The sequence below is a fragment of the Pinus tabuliformis genome, chromosome Q (assembly GCF_031772625.1).
Source record: "Pinus tabuliformis cultivar Carrire ecotype Pingquan chromosome Q, CPIR1, whole genome shotgun sequence".
Lineage (NCBI taxonomy): Eukaryota > Viridiplantae > Streptophyta > Pinopsida > Pinales > Pinaceae > Pinus > Pinus tabuliformis.
Window position 1 is genome coordinate 371,278,306 of NC_142296.1, and position 24,395 is coordinate 371,302,700.

Here is a 24,395-nt window from a genome sequence, read left to right on the forward strand (position 1 = left end):
TTATTATCCTGTCTGGATAACTGATAATTAGTGTGGGTGATGAATACCAACAAAGTGGTAGATGAGGAGGGATTCTAGGAAAAACTCTTCAAGCATGGTCTTCATGTAATTCATAAGAAAAAGTGTTAGGGAAATGGTCAATTTAGGCTAGACCAACCAACACTAGCAAAGCGCTCTGTCCCACTTAATCCTCTAAGTTCCCTGCCTCACCCTGGTTCAAAGGGGTAAATTAATTACTAAAAGGTGGCATGGGTAAATCCCACAATAGATGCAGGAGAAGAAAATTCACCCCTAGCAATTGATCCTGGCTCAAAATGAGCACTAGTTATATGATCCATGCAAGTCATTCCTTACTTTCCCAACCAAGAAAGTACGGTCTTAACAACGCATGATAAGGAAGGGAAAGGGAAATCTTACTCCGATAAGTAGTGGGTAGACCTTTCGAGTTATTACGTAAATAAAGTGACTTCTTCAGTTAGTCATAAAAATTTCACCCTCCTTTAGACATAAGTCTTAATGGTAGGAAGGAAGGAAGCTTCGCCATACTTCCATTTCGTCTCTTTATAAAAGGTTGGAGAACTGATTGATATAAAGGGGTCTGTCCATTCAGCCTGGGTTAACTTAGTATAGGTCCTGACCTACTCAGTTCAATATATCCCCCCTTTGTCACTAGGTATCCCAGGTATTTATTTCAATACTCATCTCGTCTTATCACAAGTTGAGATTTCCAAACCACTTTCTTCGATTACCTAATGAAGGTTTGAGGAGACCTCAAGTCTCATGCTAAAGAAAGATCCATACCCAACACCATTATAAATTCCTCCTGTAGATCTTTGTAATGTGTGGTGCACTAGGCACACAATGGCAAGTTGGAAGGACATCGCATCAACTGAATTCCCATTTCCAAATGTTGGAATATGATTCCCTTTGACTCTTTCCATGCTACTACCGGAGGTTGGTGAAAGATGAATCACCCCCTGTTAAATCCTTAGCCACTCTCGGATCTTCAATATATAAAAAATGAAATGTTATAGCAAGTAGATATCAGAAGCCCTAGAATTCCCAAGATATAATGGATAGACACCTCCCGAGCACGCAGAAACAAGTATATAAGCATACATAATTTTCCCCTTAGTGCCAAATGACCTATATTAATAAAGTCCCCTATAATATAATAACAGGCGCTTGTTCCCCTATGTCGCAATGCAGGTGGCCCATCCCTTTCTGGAGATATAATATTTTTCCATCTACCCTTTTCCTTCCTTTTTATTCCCTAACGTGAGTGCCCCTATGTCTGTAATTTATTGGAGGTCCAAGTAGCCTTGTTTCCTCAATCGATGTTATTCTGGGTCAACCGAACAAGCAAGTCCTACCCATACCTAGGGTATCTGCTGGTATCGGATACGCCTAAACTCACAATTGGTACTGGGACCACCTGGTGGAACTGAGAACTTGGCTAGGAATTACTCCACATTTTAACATTGGATTTTCCACCTCTACTGAGATATATGTTTTATAGAGCCAACCCTCGATCCAATGAACTTGAAAGGTTTTCTATATTCGAGAAATCTTTTTTGGAATCCCCCAGATTGGACTCAGAAAGAACACGCCCGATAATGTAGCTTCAATAAAGTCACTTGTACCATTCGATATCGAATTGATTGGGATACCCCTTTCATTCTAACTTTTGTTTGGACGTTTGTAAAACATCATGGCTAAGAACCTGAACCCACTATCATAAGAGAACACATATGTTTCTATGCGAAAAGAGAATCACAAAGTATGTAGGTGTGGTTTTCCTACTTTCTATGTGATTTCATCCCTAATTAGATTTGAACTTTTATGCTTTGATTTTGGAAATACACCCAGACGAGATTAGATGGGGGTTGGCACATGGGGGAGCAACTTAGACCTTTGTGTTGGAAATAATACTGAGAGGGGGGGGGTGAATCAGTATTATCAAATCAATATAACTTTTTCATTTCCAAAGTCTGAGTCATATATGCTGCTTCAGTTAAGAATACCCAAGTATATTTAGTAAACTTATGATTCAGTTAATTGATCTTCAATGAGTGCATTAGAACATTATCAACCATATTAACAGTAAACAGGTGCGGTAAAATAGAACAGATCATCACACATAAGCCACACACATGAACACCATGATATAAGGTGGAAACCCAATGTGGGAGAAAACCACCTGCTGCAAGTCATCTCAGTCTTCTTCTTAATAAGAAAATCCTTTTACAATATTTCTGTACGGGTGCAGTCTTGTACCAGTACGCAGTCTTCTACCAGCAGAGAGCTACAACCCTATCTCGTTTTCTAGTCTCTCCTGGAAGGGAGCTACAACCCCCATAGTTCTTGTACTAGCCGATCCATTTACTAGTGCGCAGGCTGCTACCTACTACAATGCTCCAAATTTTTCAACTGCTACTGAAAGGGAGCTGCCACCCCCTTAGCTCTTGTACTAGCTAAGATACTAGTACGTAGGAATCGACCTACAATCTTCTCTCCTCCGAGTACCACGTTTCATACGTTTTCAGACTGGATACACTTGAAGCACAACACATAATCTGAAAGGCCACGTTTCATCCAACTTTCATACATAATCAATCAATCTTCTGAATCACCCAATCACCAGATCAATACATATACAAGGATAATATGTGTGTTAGCAATCCCTCATATCATATAAGGATAAGTCATTATGAACATAATCAATCAATCAATCACTTCTCAGAATGCTGTTATCAGGACACAGTACCAGTACCCAGACATCACTTCAGATCCTAGAATACTGCAATAATAAACAGGAGCAGCTAAATATATTTCATGAAAAATCCACAACTTCACCAATAGAAAACCTGCATACATCCGCACCTTCTCCTGCTGCTTGCCTACGTACCTCCGCACCTACAGTGCTTCTGGGCCTTCGAACCTCCGCACCTGTGGTGCTTCTAGGCCTGCGAACCTCTGCACCTACTACTGTGTCTTTCCTGCGCACCTCCACATCTATTGCTGAGAATCGCTTGTGCACCTCCGCACCTGCTGCTGCAAACCACCTGCAGGCCTCCACACCTGATCTGTGCCTGGACTGCGGTCCTCCGCACCTGCAGCCATGTTGCACCTATGGTCCTGCAGGTATAGATATCAGATGACAGTTCTCAGTATGACAAGTTAGCTTTGCTATCAAGTCCAAAGGGGGAGATTGTTGGCATTATGAGACAAGTGTTGTCCTTGATGGCAAATCACACAGATGATAAATTATAGTGCAGCAAAGTTATTTTCAAGTTCACGCACTTTCATGCAGAGAAAAGTTTCTTTCATGTAGAGAAAAGTTCACACACTTTCATGCAGAGAAAAGTTTCTTTCATGTAGAGAAAATTTCACACACTTTCATGCAGAGAAAAGTTTCTTTCATGTAGAGAAAAGTTCACGCACTTTCATGTAGAGAAAAGTTCCTTTCATGAAGAGAAAAGTTCATACACTTTCATGCAGAGAAAATTTCATGCACTTTCATGGTTGGTTCATGGTATTAGTCTGACAGTTTTTGATCCTATGGTTTTGGTCCGTGGTATTGCATCCAAAAGTGTTGATCCCAAGTATTGGGTCCATGGTATTGAATTGTTATGGTTTTTGGTCTGTGGTATTGTGAAATGCCTAAGGCTATAAAAGAGGAAGGAGATCATTTGGCAAGGTATCTTCTGATTAATTGAATATCTGATAAAGTGCTAGATCTGGAATACGGTGATTAGGGTATGGTGCAGATCTAGATTTGAATAAAGAAGGAACCTAAGCTTTATAAGGTGGATCTACTAATGGGTCGAGATCTCCTTGGCGCATGATCAGATCTGTAGATCTGATAGTCTGGGGTATGAGTAAAGTCTAAAAAATTGATCTATACCTGCAGGACCACAGGTGCAACACGGCTGCAAGTGTGGAGGACCGCAGTCTAGGCATAGATCAGGTGTGGAGGTCCGCATCCCATGCATTATGTCACATCTGATATCTATTCCGTAGATTCATCTAGATATATATAAGTGAGTTGATCTTCTACGAGTTGGTTTCCATCAAGTACAACATATGCATCATAATGCCAACAATATCCCCCTTTGGACTTGATGGCAACAATATCAAATCACTCTCCCCCTTTGACATCAAGGGCAAAGGGCGGGCCAAGATATTCTCTTCCTTTGTTGTCCATACTCCCCCTGAGTGCCTGCTGAAATTTCTGAATGAGCTCCCCCTTTATATATGCCAAGGTGTACCAATCTGTCCATGCTCCCCCTAAGTACATGCTGAGTCTCTGCACTGTTGAAGTGTGTTGTTCATGCTCCCCCTGACTGTAGGCAAGATCTGAAAAAAGATGTTCTACAAGAAGAACATGACTCTATCATAAATGACCTTCCTATCACCAAAGACTCATACATACATCCATCTCTCAACCAAGTGAGGATATACAAATATTGACTCATCCACCCAACCAAGTGGGGATACACTAGATACCAAATGTCTGTACATGACTGAAATATTACATCAACCTTCCCATGCATAGTGGGGGTACAAATTACATCATATGACTAGAAGGGATTCATCAAATGACTATAATAGATAGAGAGAAACTATTACATCATGAGACTTGATATGACATTTATAACAGAGACCCATCATCTAAATAAGATCATGATAGTCATTCGCAACTATCATACATAATGTATGATCTGCTCCTTAATCATCTAACAATAGCATCTAGATCAGAAACAAAGTATGTCTACATCAACTCATCCTTTTGAACAGAATTCTGCATATGACATACAGAATCATTCACATTATATCATATGTGAAGAACATCATAGCTATCTCGACAACATCAAGATCTGCATGATCCAAGTACCATCACATGGGAACGTCTGCATCAATCAACATATGTAAGTATCAACCTATCATCATATAGGTAAGAATTCATCATCATCATGTCTCCAACAATGCTACTTTGAGAAATCATTCATGTATTCAACACTATGTATCTTGAGCTCAAGCCTTCTTGATATCATTCAACAACAACAATCCTTATCCACATGAACGCCAAGAACTATAGGAATCCTGCATCATAACTGTATTATATGATCAAGTAATGAAGACAAGCTTTGTACTTTTCCTTATCCTTATAAAGATCACCATGTAAGCACTATATCAGAGAATCAACCACAAATCTGATCTGATCATCAACTATGTAACCCTAAACATCATATGGGATTTTGTCATGGACAACTCATAATCATATCATAGCAAGATGTATCCTAAGCATCATCACCAAGGACCACTAACCATAATGCCAACAATGCATTATCAAAAGTATCTGCTCCCCCTGAACCTGTGCCATCTGTTTATTGTCAAATCTGATCACGCATATATCAAGAAGAAGTATCAAGACATCATCATCAACAAGTTAGGATCAAGACATTTCCACACATCATTAACAGATTGTATCCATTATCAAACATGTTAAATAATGGACCGAATCATATCAGACCCTCTTTCCTGAGCTTGTCCCTACTGCTTTTCCTCAAACAATCATATACGCGACTGTGTAGTGACCAACTCGCGTATATATGTGACTTTCCTTTATGAAACTTGCGTATGAAATTCAGGATACTAAAGTTTCACACTTTCAGCTCCTTCTGAGTCTATTGTGCCTGTACATTGTGTTGTGCCACATTTTTCTGACTGTACTTCCTTTTTCTTCCATATCTTCAAGTGTGATGATGTTTTCTCCTTTTGGTGTGGTGCCCATACCTTGTTCCTGCATTCCTTGGCTATATGTCCAAGCTTGTTGCATGCATAACATCTTACATGTTTCATGTTCCTTCTGTAGCAATCAGTAACTTTGTGACCAAACATATTGCAAGCAAAGCAATATCCATTAAAGTACCTAGAATGTGATGATCTTAACCCATTCTTCTTCTGCATCTAGCTACAACATGTCCAAGATTATAACATTCAATATTATTCATCTGAGTAAATGGACGAATATTACTTCCATAGTTAGGAGTAAAAGATTTTCTTTGAAGAATCTCTTTCCTTGATTGTTGATGGGGTTGACCTCTCCTCTCCTTGTTGATCATTTTAGATTTCTCTTTAGAGTCCCTTGCCTCACCTTGTGAACTAGATTCACCTTCAACAGATTCATGAAAACCAAGACTAGTTTTGATAGCAGGAGACCTTTGACTACTAAGAATATCATCCAAGACTTTAGTACTATCTTGAAATCGTAAAAATTTATCCTTTTCTTCTTTTAAGATATTTACCTCAATCTGAAGTTGTTCTTCCTTTTCCAAACATTGCTTCTTCAAAATTTCTTCAGACTTTCTTCCTTCTTCCATTTGTTGCCTTAGTTTGAGAATCTCCTTTTCTTGTTCTTTATTTAGATCTTGCTGCATTTGACAAATTCTGAAGGCACATTCCAGCTGAGATTTTAAGCTGATAAATTCGTTTTCCTATTTTTCAATAGCTTGGAGTAGATCTTTATTCTGCTTCTTTGATTCTTCAAGATCTTCTTTTAGTAAGAGGATCGTAGCTTCAAGCCTTTCATAATAACTGGATCTATCTCTGAGTTTCTTGATTGTTGTGCTCTTTTCATTGACTTCTTTTCTTAGAGATGTTACTTCATCCTGTAACTTTTGATATTTATCCTTGAATAACTTCCTTACCTTGCTTCCTTCCTCACGTTGAGCCTTTAGTCTGGTAGCTACTTCTTTGAAGGCACCATCCTTTATGTTCAATAGATCTTCTTGATCTCTAATTTTGTCCGTCAGCCTCTTAAATTCTGCCTCTATTTGATATCCTTCTTGCTCACCCATAAGAGCACATTCAGTTGTTTCGTTATCACTTACATCACCTTCAAATGGATAGATAGCTGGAACATCAGAGGATAACAAATTCATACCTGATAGTTCATCTTCATTCTGAAATGATTTTGAATCTGAAGTGCTTCTTCCACATAATCCCCAATCGATTCTCCCACTGTCATAGTTCTTCTGAGATGTCTTCTTCTGCTTAGGCGCTTTCTTCTTAAGCTTCTTTCCCATTGTTCCACGGATCTCCTTCAAGCGATCAAGCTTCTACCAAAGGACCTGCTCTGATACCAATTGTTGGAAATAATATTAAGAGGGGGGGTGAATCAATATTATCAAATCAATATAACTTTTTCATTTCCAGAGTCTGAGTCATATATGCTGCTTCAGTTAAGAATACCTACGTATATTCAGTAAACTTATGATTCAATTAATTGATCTTCAGTGAGTGCATTAGAACATTATCAACCATATTAACAGTAAACAGGTGCGGTAAAATAGAACAGATCATCACACATAAGCCACACACATGAACACCATGATATAAGGTGGAAACCCAATGTGGGAGAAAACCACCTGCTACAAGTCATCTCAATCTTCTTCTTAATAAGAAAATCCTTTTACAATATTTTTGTACTGGTGCAGTCTTGTACCAGTGCGCAGTCTTCTACCTGCAGAGAGCTACAACCCTCTCTCATTTTCCAGTCTCTCCTGGAAGGGAGCTACAACCCCCATAGTTCTTGTACTAGCCGATCCATTTACTAGTACGCAGGCTGCTACCTGCTATAATGCTCCAAAGTTTTCAACTGCTACTGAAAGGGAGCTGCCACCCCCTTAGCTCTTGTACTAGCTAAGATACTAGTATGTAGGCGTCGACCTACAATCTTCTCTCCTCCAGGTACCACGTTTCATAAATTTTCAGACTGGATACACTTGAAGCACAACACATATTCTGAAAGGTCATGTTTCATCCAATTTTCATACATAATCAATCAATCTTCTGAATCACGCAATCACCAAATCAATACATATACAAGGATAATATGTGTGTTAGCAATCCCTCATATCATATAAGGATAAGTCATTATGAACATAATCAATCAATCAATCACTTCTCAGAATGCTGTTATCAGAACACAGTACCAGTACCCAGACATCACTTCAGATCCCAGAATATTGCAATAATAAATAGGAGCAGCTAAATAGATTTCATGAAAAATCTGCAACTTCACCAATAGAAAACATGCGTACATCCGCACCTTCTCCTGCTGCTTGCCTGCGCACCTCCGCACCTGAGTCTACGGCTTGCCTATGCACCTCCGCACCTGCAGTGCTTCTGGGCCTGCGAACCTCTACACCTATGGTGCTTCTGGGCCTGCGAACCTCCGCACCTGTGGTGCTTCTGGGCCTGCGAACCTCCGCACCTGCTTCTGTGTCTTTCCTGCGCACCTCCGCATCTATTGCTGAGAATCGCCTGCGCACCTCCGCACCTGCTGCTGCAAACCGCCTGCGGACCTCCGCACCTGATCTGTGCCTGGACTGCGGTCCTCCGCACCTGCAGTCGTGTTGCACCTGTGGTCCTGTAGGTATAGATCAATTTTTCAGACTTTACTCATACCCCAGACTATCAGATCTACAGATCTGATCATGCGCCAAGGAGATCTCGACCCATCAGTAGATCCGCCTTATAAAGCTCAGGTTCCTTCTTTATTCAGATCTAGATCTGCACCATACCCCAATCACCATATTCCAGATCTAGCACTTTATTAGATATTCAATTAATCAGAGGATACATTGCCAAATGATCTCCTTCCTCTTTTATAGCCTTAAGCCTTTCATAATACCATGGACCAAAAACCATAACAATTCAATACCATGGACCCAATACTTGGGATCAACACTTTTGGATGCAATACGACGGACCAAAACCATAGGATCAAAAACTGTCGGACTAATACCATGAACCAACCATGAAAGTGCGTGAAATTTTCTCTTCATGAAAGGAACTTTTCTCTACATGAAAGGGCGTGAACTTTTCTCTACATGAAAGAAACTTTTCTCTGCATGAAAGTGCGTGAACTTTTCTCTACATGAAAGAAGCCTTTCTTTGCATGAAAGTGTGTGAACTTTTCTCTACATGAAAGAAACTTTTCTCTGCATGAAAGTGTGTGAACTTGAAAATAACTTTTCTGCACTATAATTTATCATTTGTGTGATTTTCCATCAAGGACAACACTTGTCTCATAATGCCAACACTTTGCTAGGACTCCACCTACTTGCTTTACTTTATGTTAGACCGCACTGTGGAATCGTTCGATCAGAACTGCCATATGAATTACTCACAGAAATTATGAGATTAGATTATTGGGTGGGTCTTTATATATGTAATTTCTCCATACCACCCTTTATATTACTAGCTAACTTATCTAAACTTTAAGATCTTATCGACTTGGGTAGGCACTTTGACTAGTCGTATTACCTTGGATTATCGTGCATGGAATTGCCCTTTGGATTCCATACTCCCTTACTTACTTAGAATAGCTTATGTCGTTGGGTGGATGAGATGGGAACTTAGACCTCGCCTTGAATATTACCTATGCCTATTTTCTTTACTTAAGTACAACTGACCTACCAATTGTGTTTTCCACCCTTCTTGACTTACGATTGGACGTTGGGTTGGGTATGCACTTAGAATATTTGTATTACCTACGCCTACTTGATTACTTTCTGTTGCATAAGAACTACCTTTCGTTGGATCGTCGTGCGTGGGAATGACCTATTGATTCAGTCAGAACTTATGAGATTGATTGGGAGTCCTTATAAAATTCGTATGAACTTTAGATCCCTACTTTATAAATATAAGTTAGGTGGGTTGGTATCAATCTAGTTTTATCCACTTTAATATAGCCTAGGAACCTTGTCAATTCAAAAGCGATAACCTGACCTTTCCAACGTATCAATTGGATCCCCCTTGAGGTTATCCCGAGGTGCAGGACCCACTCCAGGGAAGCAGACCAGTTAGGACCTAGTATACCTCTAGAATTTCCTTTCAAGACTGCCTTGGTAGTATTGTTCAAAGTATTAACCTTTCAGGTCAAGGCAAACTCTTCGTTTTTGAATCAGGACAAGTTGGAAGGCCCTCTACCAGATAAGTTACTTAAGATTCTTGATGATCCTGAAAACCTAAAGGGCCTTGACTGATACCTCTTTGATGTTGCGAAGGGGTTGGTTTACCCCTCCCCTAATGAAGTCTTATAGTATTGCATACCTCATCTTTTGGTTCTTATTCACTAAATCGTTCCACTTCGTGCCTGCTAAAGTTCTAGCTTTAGTGAATCAATTCAAGAAGGCAAAACTCCATCTATATTAAAGGGTGAAGGGAAAAAGGTAAGGATAAGGTAGTTTGATCTCGTCCTGATACCAGCTAATAAGAGAAGGGTAATGGGTTCCCAAGGCATCACTCCATCGTCCTAGGGTGAAGGCAATAATCCAAGTAAGGGTAAGGTTAATCCTATCCCTACAGAAGGCATATGGCAGATTCATTAAGTGACGGGTCTAGGTCTAAGGTAAGGGCTCAATCCATAAGTTCCTTCAAAGAGAAGGGTAATGTGGGTTGGGCATCACTCCCTCGACTAGGATGAAGCAGTAAAGAAATTCAAGGGTAAGGTGAAGGTTTCAAAGCATGCCATCCATACTATACTGATCCTCTTGGTGGAATAAATGGGTTGGGAAGCCCTCCATGTCCTAGGATGAAGGCATTATAGAAAGTCAAGGGTAAGGTGATCCATCCATCCGGTGTTGCTGATAAGAGAAAGTCATGGGTTAGGCATCACTCCATCGTCCTAGGTGATGGGAGAAAGGTAAGGGTAAGGTTGTTGTTTCATGCCATTCCATCCCATAGAAGTATATGGTTGTACCTCCTAAGGGATTAAATTCTCAAGTGGTGTAGGGCTAACATGTCTAGGTCTGAAGGTGATTAAGGTGGGTAGGCTTGAACTGAAAGGCGGATATGTTGATTCATAGAATGCAGTGGATTCTAGTTGATGACTCGTACCAGCAAGGCTTGGCCAAACCAGAAGAGAATATGTGGTACATAACTATAAGTTTATATGTGGTACCAAAATGAATAAGGCATTGTAAGGTAAAGGGTTCATAGGAAGAGTGTTGTACCAACTAAGCATACATTTCATAAAAAAGTAGTAAATGGCTAGTAGGTAGAGGTCTTCAAGTAGGTAGCAGCATGAAAATAAAGGAAGGTAGGTCTATTCTATTCCTTCCAAGAATGCGGTGGTTCCTAAGGGATGAATTATATTGGCTCTTCGGCGGGGTCATATACCCATAAGTTCATATCGGTACCACCCAAAATAATTCAGAAGGGATGGCAAGGTAAAGGTTTCATAGGCTAGTGCATATCACCAACAAAGTATTCTTGGCTGGAAGCTCCAGGTGGATGGATAGTATGAGTTGTTAGTAGGCACAAAAAGGTAAATAGGAGTCCTCCTAGCTGGTTCTGATTCCTAAATCAATCGTATCCTAAGGCTCAACCAAAATAGTGGTACCAACATCTGTGAGCAAGTGTGATTCTAGACCTGGTTGTGAATGATGTTGTATGTATGGAAGGCGATCCAACAAAAAGCTCTATGTGAAGTTGGTGCAAAACACTGTAAGTGTGGGGCATAAGTACTAATATGTGATCTTCTCAAATGCTTGTGTGTGCGTGCAACAAGGCTCTCCCATTTGACTATCATGTAATCCTCCATCCATGTTTTTGAAGTTCTAGCTTCTTTATTGAATCAATCCGGGGCAGTTCTGAAGATCCCACCCACCAACGGTTGTTCTTTCCTATGCGATCCACCAAAATGAATCCATCCAATGTAGTAAGTGCTTCTAAAGTAAATACCAATGTCGACCCAAGCTCGTTCGTCTAATCTCTAGACTATTATGGTAGTAATGAATTCATAGTGAGTTCTGATCCAATGATTTGATGGTTGTCCATCATCCCATCCACCCATCCAAAAGCATGCTTGCTATTAATCAAGTAGGTGGTTGATATCCCATCCTAATGGTCTAAGTTTAAGTAAGTTCCAAACATCAGTATAGGCTGATAAATAGAATTTGACTGGTCATGGTGCTGACCCAACCAAGCACAAACATATAATAAGGCCCATCCAATAGGGCAGTTTCCATGGACGATCTCTAAAGTGCTGGCAGTAGTTAATAACTCCAACAGTTTCAATGCCAACGATTCCACCAACTGAGCTAACATAAACTAAATAAAGTAGGGGGAGGATAGGTCAATAATCATAGTGGAACCTCTGCCCTGAAGTAAGAATATTTAAGCAAGTGTTGTATAATGCCCGTGCAACAATGCTCTAAGTTAAGCAAGTAACGGATCCGATGATCTCTATCTAAAGGTTCATGAATACGTATTATATGCCAGGTGGTGTGAGTTGGTAGCAGTAGATAATATTAAAGTCAATCATTTGGGGAAAAGGTAATACAACTATTCAGTATAAGTGTTGTACCAAGTGAGCATATTAAAGCAAGTGTAATAGAAACCTGTGCAAAGTTGTAAGCCCACTCGTAAAACGATGCTCTATTTATTTTAAGCCTGCCCCTTTTCATTTGGGGAATAAAAAAGGTTGGCTAAGTGAGATAGTGAATCATGGTTGGTGAAGATGACGCAACTCCGTTGGTTACTATCACAAATGAAAGTAACGCCAGTATAAGGAGGCATAATATGAATAGTATAACTGACTGTCTTCCTACTTTCCCAGGTCCTCCTTGAATCAATCCATCTGGGCATGTGTTGAAGTTCATTCCATAAGCACTAACTTCTAAAATTTGGTTGGGGTTGTGCGAGTTTTGTCTAAATGAAAGAAATTGTATCTGGATAATCTGTCATTTAAGCAAGTGTTGAAGCCCGCTTTGCCCTGCCCGTTGTCCAACAACTCTATGTGAACGGGCCCATACTCTAAGTTCAACAGGTAAATTGAGCCAGTATAGAAAATTAGGTTACTTATAAAGTAAATCCCAATGGTAAAAGTGCCTAATAAGCAAGCTCGTCCAACGAACCAATGACTAAGTTGGAGGCACGGAGTGAGCCAGTCTGTCAAGTTCGTCAAGTTCATACCAAAGGTGGTGATTGGTATAGGTAAAAGTATTGTTCAACGTGTAGGGATATAAAGTTCCTAGCAAGGCTATACGAATTAAACAATGTGTATCTAGCCCGGGTTCATCCTGGCCCTAAAAGATAAGATAGTGCCGTACCAACAATTCTTGCCTCCAGCAAGTGTTAGTTTTTTAAAGACAAGGCTCTAAGTTCAAGTATGTAAGTCGGTCTCTACAAGGGTGTCAAAGAGTAAAGATGGGGGTTGGGGCACTAACATTCATGCAGTAGGGGGATCTATCTAAAGGTCCTAGCAATGTTGGCTGTATTCGTTCATAAATTGTATTTGTTGGCTTGAGGGGCACTTAGAGAACACACTGAGGGAGACCAATCAGTTCAATTTCTGGAGCGGGGTTTGCTGAGAAATTGAACAAGTGGTTTGGAGAGCAGTTAGGAGGCAACAATTACAGAATAGAGAGATGGGAGATTAACACAAAAGAGGCATATACAAAACCAGAGGAAGCCATGCAAAGGCAGTAGAGACTGCGTAGAGCCAGAAGGGCCTCCGTCATCCACGCAGAGGTTGTAGGAGTGACGCAGAAGCCCAGAGAAGCTGCGTAGAGCCTCAGTAGGCTGACGCGGAGGGTTTCAGGTTGATGTAGAGGGTTTTAGGCTATAGCAGAGGTCAGTAGGGCCTACATTGGGTTTACAAAAGTGTTGGAAGTTTTTCTATCTGGGGGTAAGCCAGTTTGGCACCCTGTTGTACAAGAAAATTGTTAAATAATAAAATCCTCCCTTGCTGCAACGGTTTTCCCACATTGGGAACTGTGTCAATATGTGAATATGTTTCGATCTGTATTATGGTGTGATATCTGCAGCATTATTTATTTTAATGTTTGTTGAAGTAATTTCATGAATAACTTATGATGAAATAAGTAGGAAAAATAAATCAGTTGCTGAAGTGATAGAATTTTCACAGTTAGTAAGGGGTGGCACTCAACTAAGTTTGGTAAGGTAGTTCAAGTGAAGGGTGGTTAACACGAAAGGTGATGTGCACAACAAAAGTGAATCATGTACCCGAAAAGCATGTTTTGTCTTTTTTGGCTGCCCGTGAATTTGAAAAACCTCCTAAAATGCAATTTTAGATATATAATCCCTTAGGTTGTGTGGGTTCAAAGGGAAATCCTCCATCTGTCTTTTGAACTCGCATTTTGATTAAGCCAACTTTATCAATAAAATATTTCTGGTGATTCCATACATCAGATAGGGTAGGTGGCAGGATGAGGGCTTTGTTGGAAATATTGAGGGGGGGTGGATCAGTATTCATTTTCAATTTTTATTTTTACCAGTTAAATCATTTATATTTAGAACACAAAATGAACAATAGGAATAAATGCTTTTATTAATATAATATTTACAATAAATCAGGTACAATATATATAAGGCTCCAATCTATTGCCAAGCACCAACTTGGTCTTTTGTGAGGCTCCAACCTCTAGGGCACCAACCCTATCTTCTCAAGGCACCAACCTTGTGTTTAGGAGCACCAAATCCAAGGACACCAATCCTTCCAATTCTGAGGCACCAACCCCAAGGGCTCCAACCCTATCTTGTCAAGGCACCAACCTTATTTGTTCGAGGCTCCAACCTTCAGGGAACCAACCCTCTAGGCTCCAACCCACTTCTATATTTTGTCTAGATATGTTTGATAGTAATTCTCTGCTCCCAAAATCTTCTTCACTAAATTTTGTCAATCTACAGCTTCACTGTAGTCTCCATGCTACATCATCAATGACAACCTGTCTTCATATGAAGGAGTCTTCACAACTCTTCATATTTCCCACACAGAGTCTGCAAAGTTACCTCATGATGATTTCAAATAGCCATCATGATCTACAATAGTCTTCACACAACTTCAATGTGTCTACAATGAACTGCACTAAGCTCTGCACAAAAACAACTCTCTGTTTCAAGCCTTTGTTCTCACTTTCACGGTAAATGCTTCAGGACTGACTGCTTTAGGGGTAACTTCTTTAGAGGAGCGACTGTCACAGTTTCATATTTTGCGTTCAATTAAAAACAACCCTGTTCATACTAAAATAATTTTTTTAGATCCGCAGAGCATCCCTTTGAACTGTTATCTCAATCACTGTCAAACACAGGTCCGAGATTTTCAATAAATAACCTAGTCAACATAATGTTCAACCTTCATCTTCCTCTCTCTCTTCAAGTTCATGAGATGTGAACTTCTTTGTGCTCTATTTTTATGCTCGAGATAGATCCTTAGAACTAAAGCGTTTTAACTTGTTTTTATACAAAAGACATGTCCATTGGAGGAGAGGCTGACTTATGATGTCACATATTAAAATTGTATCAGAGAGGCCCTTTTTTAATATTCATCCAATAGACTTATTATTCACAGAAACCATATAAGAGCTGCTATAACCACATGGAGGTCTCACATGCCACGTCATCACCTTTGATCGCAATCGCAACCTCATGAAAAATTGGAGTTATTCCTTTAATCCCGCAATAACAACTTTTAGAGGTTTGCACATAACATAGCTGATTCCTCTACTGCCAAAGGAGCAGATGTGATATGATATTAAACAGTTGTTAATAAATTCGTTGGGTCCACAACCTTATTGCAATCGGCGGTTTTACATCCCTTAGAAACTAGTGATACTGCAAATGCGATATTTCTTTAGGGCATGTTATAATAGGACCATTGGGCCCATATTTAGGGAATTAAAGCCTGATCACTTTATGACCCGATATCCATTGGATATAAGAGGCCATAAAATCTACGGCTCGCGGGACTTCAACTAGCACACGGATTAAAAAACGACCTAACCCTCGCAGTTGACTGTGGCCTAAGAGTTGAATATGAGATCGACTACTAGGGGTGAGTGTAGGCCTTCAACCACGATCAAGAAATCCGTACACTCCCACCTCCACAATTGTTGATCACAGTCACTGTGAACTTTTAAAAGGTTTCCATGGTTTATTCCTTCCTCCAATATTGCTCTTACTCTTGGCATATGCGATAGATTTGCTTTGTCTTGGCTTGTTGCTCTTGTGGCTTCTCCTCACTCTTCTGCTCTTTTGATAGTTGTTTCTCCTTTGGATTATCTTCCTGTGACCTCCAATAATTCTGTTTATGTTCCTCCGTTGTTTTCTTCCTTACTCCTCTGATATTGTTGTTGCCATTTGTTCTTCCGATATGCGATAACTTGCTTCCTTGATGGCTTCTAATGAACTCTTCCTCTTCTTCTTTATCTTTCTCTTTTGATGGCTTCTGATATCTTTCCTCCTCTATTCCATTGTTTCTATTATGTCTATATTCAATACTTGGATCCTCCATGAGAAATATTATGATCAAAGGGAATCAATGGGAAACCACACACGTCACAAGAATTTTCCATCACAAACACTACTATATTGACATCTTTGACAACCTAGAGGCTTATACGCCAGGTGACGTCAAACCCTCTGCTCTTATCCATCCATTTGAGCGTGCTTCTGCATCACTTTCACCTTCCTTGGGGGTTGGTTCCAATCTCAGGTTCAAAAGTGTCTTTAAATAGCTGACGGTTAGTGAAATTCAAAGAGGGAGGGCATGCTATAACACTCTGTTGGGAGAGCCAGTTTGACCCAAAAAACAAGTTGGGTGCCTGGTTCCAGTCAATATACAAAAACCTTATAAAATTCCTTTTCTAAATTGAAACCTCGTGTTGATGGGGTCCGAGTATGATTCATAAATCAAGGTTGAAAAATCACTTTTTTTTGTATAGATAAATTGATTCATTATTCATTGTCCCTCTACCTTTGGCCTGAGCGCCATCATCCAAAAGTCAAAGGGGCTACCTAAAGCTCTTGCTCGGGGTACTGGTCTCCTCTCTATGCGTTCGTGAAATACTTCATTTCAAGTCGCAATCTACATAGTTACATATATAATTTGATACTTGCTTGTTTGTATATGATAATCTTCGAGATGTTTTAAAATAACTAACTCCCTCTGTACCTCTACAAGCCTCTTCTCCATATCTGTCGTTCCTCAATCCAAGAGGGCAGTTCCAATCCAATGATTAAACAACTAATCGGTCTAAAGAAAGTCAGTAGAAAAAAGGTAAGTGGCCTAGCCAGGGCTAATAGGTTTAGGTCTTCTGGTGGGTAGGTAGTTAGGATGAAGGTAAGGGGTAAGGATGAGGTAATCTGATCCTGTCTTGATACCAGTTTATAAGAGAAGGGGGTAGAAAATAGTTGCCCCTCCTAAGAACCATAAAGCAAGTGTGAGCATGCATCTCCTAGTGATCATGAAAGTATCTCCTAGCAATGTAGTAGTTAGAAGCCCGTCCAAATAAGGCTCTCTGGTTGACCCATCCATCTAGTCATGTCTCATAAGTTCTGTCTATAGAGAATAACTATTAGCAGTTCAACGATCTAAGCTAAAGGTTTCTGGCTTTAATGAATCAATCATCCAACAGGGTAGTTCCTCCAATGATCCAACCCACTAATAAGTATTCCTAGCTTCAAGAATTGGTAATAAGGGCAACCCTCCACTCCATGTCCTAGGGTTAGAAGGTGGGACAGGGTTTGGTTCTAATTCCTGCCTCGTATAGGCTCCTCGAAACAATAGAATAGTTAATAGCTATACCTTGAAGATAATATGTAATACCTAGAATAATCAATAAGGCCAAGGTAAGGATAAAAATTTCCTGGTAGAAATGGAGTCATAATTCATTCCAAAAAGTATCTATCTAAAAGCCCTTCTCAACAAGAGAAGGTCTAGTGGGCAACCAAGTGATACATGAAAGTGATATAGGGAGAACAGGTGTAGTTCTTGGGTAACTAGTTTGTGTTGAACCAAGGTAGGACTCTTGTACGAAGGTGTTCCTGGCTTCATAATGGGTTGGGCATAACCACATAGGTTGTTGTTGTGGGGTAAATAGACAGTAAGTGAAAGGGTTCATAGCATGCATGCCTCCCCTATTTGTTCTTGGCTTCATCAACAAGAGGTTGGGCATAATTCCATCTCTTAGGATAAAGGGTGAAAGGTAAGGGATTCTCATAGTGTCGTACTCTACTGATATTCCCTACTGGCTTCAGAAAAGGTTGGCATGACTCCCTCCATGCTCCTAGGATGATGGGAGAAATAGGTAAGGGTAAGAAGGTTGGTTTAATACCACCATCCATACTATACTTATCTTCCTGGTCGATTGAATGGGTTGGACAATCCTCAATGTCCTAGGGTGAAGGTAGTAGTAATAGAAGAGTAAGGCAATCATCCATCCCATCCACTCAGTGCTTCTTCTAAGATAAATTCATGGGTTGGTGTTATAGACATTTTTGGGCCCTACAACCCCAAGCATAAATGTCCATAAACTAAGGGCTCCTAAGTCCCTAAAGGTGTTGTTCCAACCCCTAAAATAACAAGGTCAACTGATTACAGCTTCTCCCAGAAGTTCTCCATGAAAAACTACTCAGAATTGGTCAAAATTGGATCATTGCACTTGCTCCATGGCCAGAGTGCGATGCATTGCACCTTGTACACATGGGAAGTGCGTTGCATTTCAAAAAGCCCTTCTATGGGGTGCGATGGACGAGAAAAGACAAGTGGCGGAGATAGTTTGCGAGGTGGATGATCATGGAATCTTCCAGAAACTTCTCCTGGGACACTTGCCTCTCAGAATCGCCCAAGGATGAGTAAGAGATCAATGAGATCTCCAAGTGGCATCAAGAACTATCAGAGAGAAGACACTAATCAAAAACCCAGAGCTGACTCACACCTCTGCAAATATCTATATATAGATCTCTCATCCCAGAGATCCAGAGGTTGTGAGGCTGGAATTTTGCATATTGTAAGGAATTGTTGTTGGTTTCCTGAGAAAAACATCAGATTGTTGGGTGATCTAAGCTTTGTTTGAGGTGAAGAGGGGCTTCTTTGCTGGGAGGTTGATGCTGGGTCAGAACAACCGGTTGTAACTCCTCTTGGCTCTTTTCTTGTTTATCAATAAAAGCTATTTGAGTTTTCCTCCATGCTTTTGTGTCATTGATGCTTGTTACATTTGTATGGTCAATTTACATCTGACCCTAGATTGTTTATGATTATAGATCCATGTCTTTGTATAGTGCTATGCTTTTGTGATCTTACAAGTACTTTGTGAAGCTGGGCGTGCAAGGGAGCAGGTAGCTAAGGACTATCAAAGAAGAGAGGGATCAAATCAGGAGATTGGCGCAAGACAGAGGTTGGTCTTTCTGTTCCTCTCTATCTATAATTCATAAAGGAAAAACAAAAGTAGCTTTTCTATGTTTGTTTCTAAGGCAACTGTCACACCTTAGTGGGATAGAGCAGTTCTAAATAGACACTTTTCCCTGTAACAAAATGGCGACTCCGCTGGGGAACTAATTAGTTTTTTTGTTTCTCATTCTTTGTTGTTTGTTTCATAAACTTACAAGTAGCATTCGAACTGCATTTGCCATAACAAATGCAAAGTAGACAACTTCTACTTTAATCCATCTACTGGATCTGTTTATGATTTAAACGACTGATTCACAAACTATCTGATTGCCCTTGTGATAGCTCTTAGATCCTCCTTAGATCTACCCCTAATTATTGCATTACTGATTGCTTTTTGCTCGGCCAAAACCCAAGAGCTGAACTGCAAACTGTGACTCGGAACCCGAACAGAGTCTCGTTTCTGGCCCAGCACAGGTATTGTTCAGAGATTCTGAATTTTAGCGCACTTCCCGAGTGGACAACCTGCGCTGCATTTCAGATTCTCTGTGTTACAGGTGCGCTGATCAGACTAGCTCTGTGCAGTTGTGGCTTCTGTGGTTCATTCTTTCCAGTTCTATTCTTGAATTTTGCTACCTGTGATCAGTATATGTCTATTTGAAACCCCTTTTCCTTGCTGTTATTCTGCCTCCTTTGTACAAAATAACTGTAGATGTTTTTGTGTGTTTGTTGAGTCGTTTACAGTTCTCCTTTGCAAAAGTAGCGTAATCGTACTGTCGTCCTTTGATTTGAATCTGTCGCAAGTGTTGATTTCAATCGTAGGAAAGAGTTTGATTGCTTTTGATGGTCGATTATCCTGTTACTATTGCTTTTGGTCTGAATTTGTAATTTTCTAGTGTCGAGAACAAGTATTCATTTCAAAATCGTAAGGTGTTGTGATCATCTCCATTTTTGATTTCGAAAAGAAACTTGTTGATATTTGTCGCTTGAAAAGAAATTCAGATTTGTGCATCAACTTTCTTTTTAGCATTCATATACTAAGAAAGTCGAAAAAAAATACATGCATGTGCATTTGCATATAGACAGTCTGATTGGCTTGATTTAGGAAAGTGCATTTAGAGTGTGCTCTTTGCTCTTTGTGAAAAGATTATGTCTTTCTTTTCCCTAGTAGCTAGGATTTTCATTGCATAAAGGAGATAAAAACTTTGTTTATCATCTTAGATTGCATTTTAGGAATTACATCTACATCTCGTGGTGAACCCAAAAGGCAAACTTCATAAACAAGATCAACTTAAAATAAATTCAATGAATCTAACAACGCTTTGGAACTTAACGCACAACATTTAGAAGTCTAGGCTAGAGACGTATTCCAGCGTCGTAAAGCCTGGTAACTGTTGTTCTCACTGATGGTTGGGTGATTCCTCCACTTTGAGACGATAAGTGCCAGTACGGACTTGTGCTCCCACGTACCGTCGAGTATATTTTGGGAGACCCCAATAGGCTTAATCCTTTATCCATAGGAAGCCGTGTCTGCCGCCCTATCGATCGCAATGCACTAAACACAGCATTCGGGAAGATTGATTGTCGTACCGTAAAAAGTATTCTGCAGTTTTGCGATTGGTTTGGTAATCCCTCTACCTAGATTTCTAGAGCAGTCCCTTTCGTTCCTTTTTAGACTCCTTAATGGAAAAGGTCCATCTAAGCACTTGTCACTTCAGGCTCATTAAAAATCGAAGGAGACTAGAGTCATCTTTTGTTTTTTCTCGACTCTTAAAAATTGAAAAAACAAGTTGTGTCAAAGCGTCTAAAATTTATTTTAATCAGAATAACATCACTGTTCCCTCGTTGGTCTTAGAAGTTAGTCTCCCTTCATCGCAAGTTCTTCTAGAATCGCTAAGAAATCTTTTGGATAGACTAGATATGTCTGAACAACCGTCGACAACTAGGACTGTGTCATCCGACACAGCAGCAGTAGAACCTCCTGCTATTACTCCAACAATGTTCGCCGGTGTACCATCTGTCCCGGCAAGTTATCAACAACAAGCCGGAGTCCAATCAGGGACTGTTTCGACGACATGGTCTGTTCCTATTTCTTCATCTAGATTATCATCTGGTATTTCTTATGTTGAAACTCAACAAATTGATCCAATGTGTCTTCAAAGGCCAATTTACCTTTTAAGTACTGGATTGCCACCATATGGAGGACAATATGCCTTTTCATTGTTCCCTCCCGGAGAACAACCATATGGGAGTTTACAAAAAAGTTAAGGTCAAACTGGAATTACATCCAGTGGTTGGGTACCGATACTGCCTCAGCAACCAAGGGTTGTATATTCAATGCAACCAGTCCACCCTGTGTCGAATATTCCCACTATACCTGCTGTGGTGACTACGTCGCAAGTACAAGCACTACCTGTTGTATGTCAACCTCAAGTTTCTCAGGTTGCAATACAACAGCCTGTTATCTCGACAGCTCAATCACAACCTCAGGTTAGTGCCTCCTTATCTGGAGCGACTCAGGCTGAAACAAGTACTATGACTCCTCATCTTGGTCAATCATCCAGTATTGGGCAACAGCACATGGTCCAACAACCATGGCTGGTTCAATCTCAACAACCCCCATTCCAACAATCATATCAAGGACCTGAGCAACAAGTCTTTGTAAGTAATGGGCGATCGCATTTCCAAAGCGGTTATCAACAACCATATTATAATGGTTATGCCCATCAACCTTGTCAAAGTTGCCAGCATCAAACACATTATGCGGGTATGCAAAGACCCACTGCTCAGGCGATTCCATCTTATCCTGGGTATGCTCCGCCCAACCTGAATCAACAGTCGCCCTTTGTATCAACTCTATAATTACCCGATCTAAACCGGCTGACGAATGATCCAATTGCTTATGCCCCTTGGTGGCCGGCGATTCCGCATAAACTTCCGTCAGATATTCCTAAATTTAATGGAAATCCGGGTGAAGACCCGTCGAATCATGTGATGACATTTCATCTGTGGTGTTCATCAAACACCCTAAACGATGATTCGATTAGACTTCGCCTTTTTCAGAGGACGTTAACTGGTCCGGCAGCCAAATGGTACATCAAATTGCCTAGAGCTTTATTCGACAACTTCGGCACCCTAGCCACAACCTTTTTAACCCATTTTCAGTTACCGATAAGGTACGAAACGGGAATGGAACTTCTTACCAATTTCAAGCAAACAACGGCCACTCACATATCTGATCATATACATGAGTGGCGACGTCGTCGTAGAATGGTAAAAACATATGTTCCTGATCAGCTGCTAGCTGAATGGTTTATTAAGTCATTATTACCTTCTATCACGGAAGATGTGGCAAAGGGAGGAGTCGTCACTGAAGAGCAAGTTATTGCTCATGCACAATATCTAGACTTGATCTATACTCAGTCTGGCACACTCTACGATAAAATACCTGATGCTCCTAGACCGGAATTTTCCATACCTCCCCCTCCTAAATCAAACAATGACTCTCATGCCGGTGATGGTGTGATTGGCGCAACAGACACGAAATCAACAAAGGCTACATCTAAAAAGGCCCGTAAGATTTCTAGTCAAAATGCAAATGAGGAACTTCTTGCCTCGGAAGTAAATGCCGTGTCGACCGACAAAGGCAAACAACTGAAGCAACCAGGGGGCAAGAAGAAAAAGAAAGGGAGAAAAAAGAAGCAGGATGAGTCATCTCCTGAAAAACCTTCTGCAAACCCTTCTGGGCAAAGGAAACCCCCTGTGGGGTGTCATATATGCGATGAGGATCATCAGATGAGAGATTGTCCACATAAAGCTGAAGTTAAGAAACTCTTTAAGAGTTCAAAAACCTCAACAGTATTGACTGATCCGTTTCCAAACCCGGGAACCAAACTGGTTGCAAATCAAAATGCTTCCCGATCCCAAGTGCTTATGTTGTCTATCTCAAAGCAGCAAAATGATGCTTTGACAAGGAATAAAGATTACGGGAATCCACAGCTATCAAATAACAAGGCTAATGAACAACCTAGTAGTTCGACAACAACTTTGACCGAAGTTGTGCCACCCATCATTCCTGAACCAATGATAAAGTCGCCAAAGGGAGTAGTACACAAATCGACATTTAATCCTCGTGCAAAAGTAGCACAGAATTATAATATAGTAGAGGACCTGGCCCAATCGCCATCCGCTATGTCGACACTTGAGGTACCGCAAAATTTCCCCTCCCAAAAGCAAGCTTTATTATTAGCAATAGGTGGGATTGACCCAATGGATTCCAATCTTGTGGCCTTTGATCATAAAGGATATGACCCTCAATTACCGGCTCAACTAGCTTTCCTTATTCAAGTGAAAGCCCTCAACAAAACTGTTCATCGAACAATTATTGATGAGGGGGCATCTACATGTATTATGTCGATGAGTTGCTGGAAACATTTAGGCTCACCACCCTTGTCGAGATCGTCAACGACATTAAAAGCATTTGATGGACGATCATACACTCCATACGGGATTTTAAGTAACTTGCAAGTTGAAATAGGGGGCAAAACAGTAGAAATTGATGTTGAGGTTATCCATGAAAACCTCAATTACAACATCCTACTGGGAAGGCCCTAGATATATGCCATGGCCGCAGTTGTGTCAACCTACTTCAGGAAGATTGCATTTCCCTTTCAAGGAAGAATTACAATCGTCGACCAACAAACATTTCTCCCCAACAGTTCACAAGTTACGGGAAGCATTCCAATGATCCATGGAAGCAATCATTCGCTTCAAAATATCGGAGTAGGTCTCCTAAAAGACACTGCCTTAATGGGTACTTTTGCCCTATCGCCTCCGATTAATCTGGTGGAAGTGGCCACAGTGGAAACCTACAATATGAAATCTTCTATATCTAATGGATTCCGAAGATTCCTGAACATTTTGTCAGCATGGATCATCGCCATTTTAGAAATATTGTAGCAATCAATTTTCTTGGCCTGGGGGGCAACCCCAAATCAACGCTCATCGAGTGTTTGGATAGATAGGTCTAAGGAATATGGCACCTCTTCAAATCCTTGGTCACATGTACATTCTACAGACGAAGGAATCATTCAATCAATGATGAAAGGAGAGGCACCATGGGAAGATTACCACCATCACTCCCATCTTCCGGATTACCACAAAGATTATTCCAACAACCTTAATCATCCTT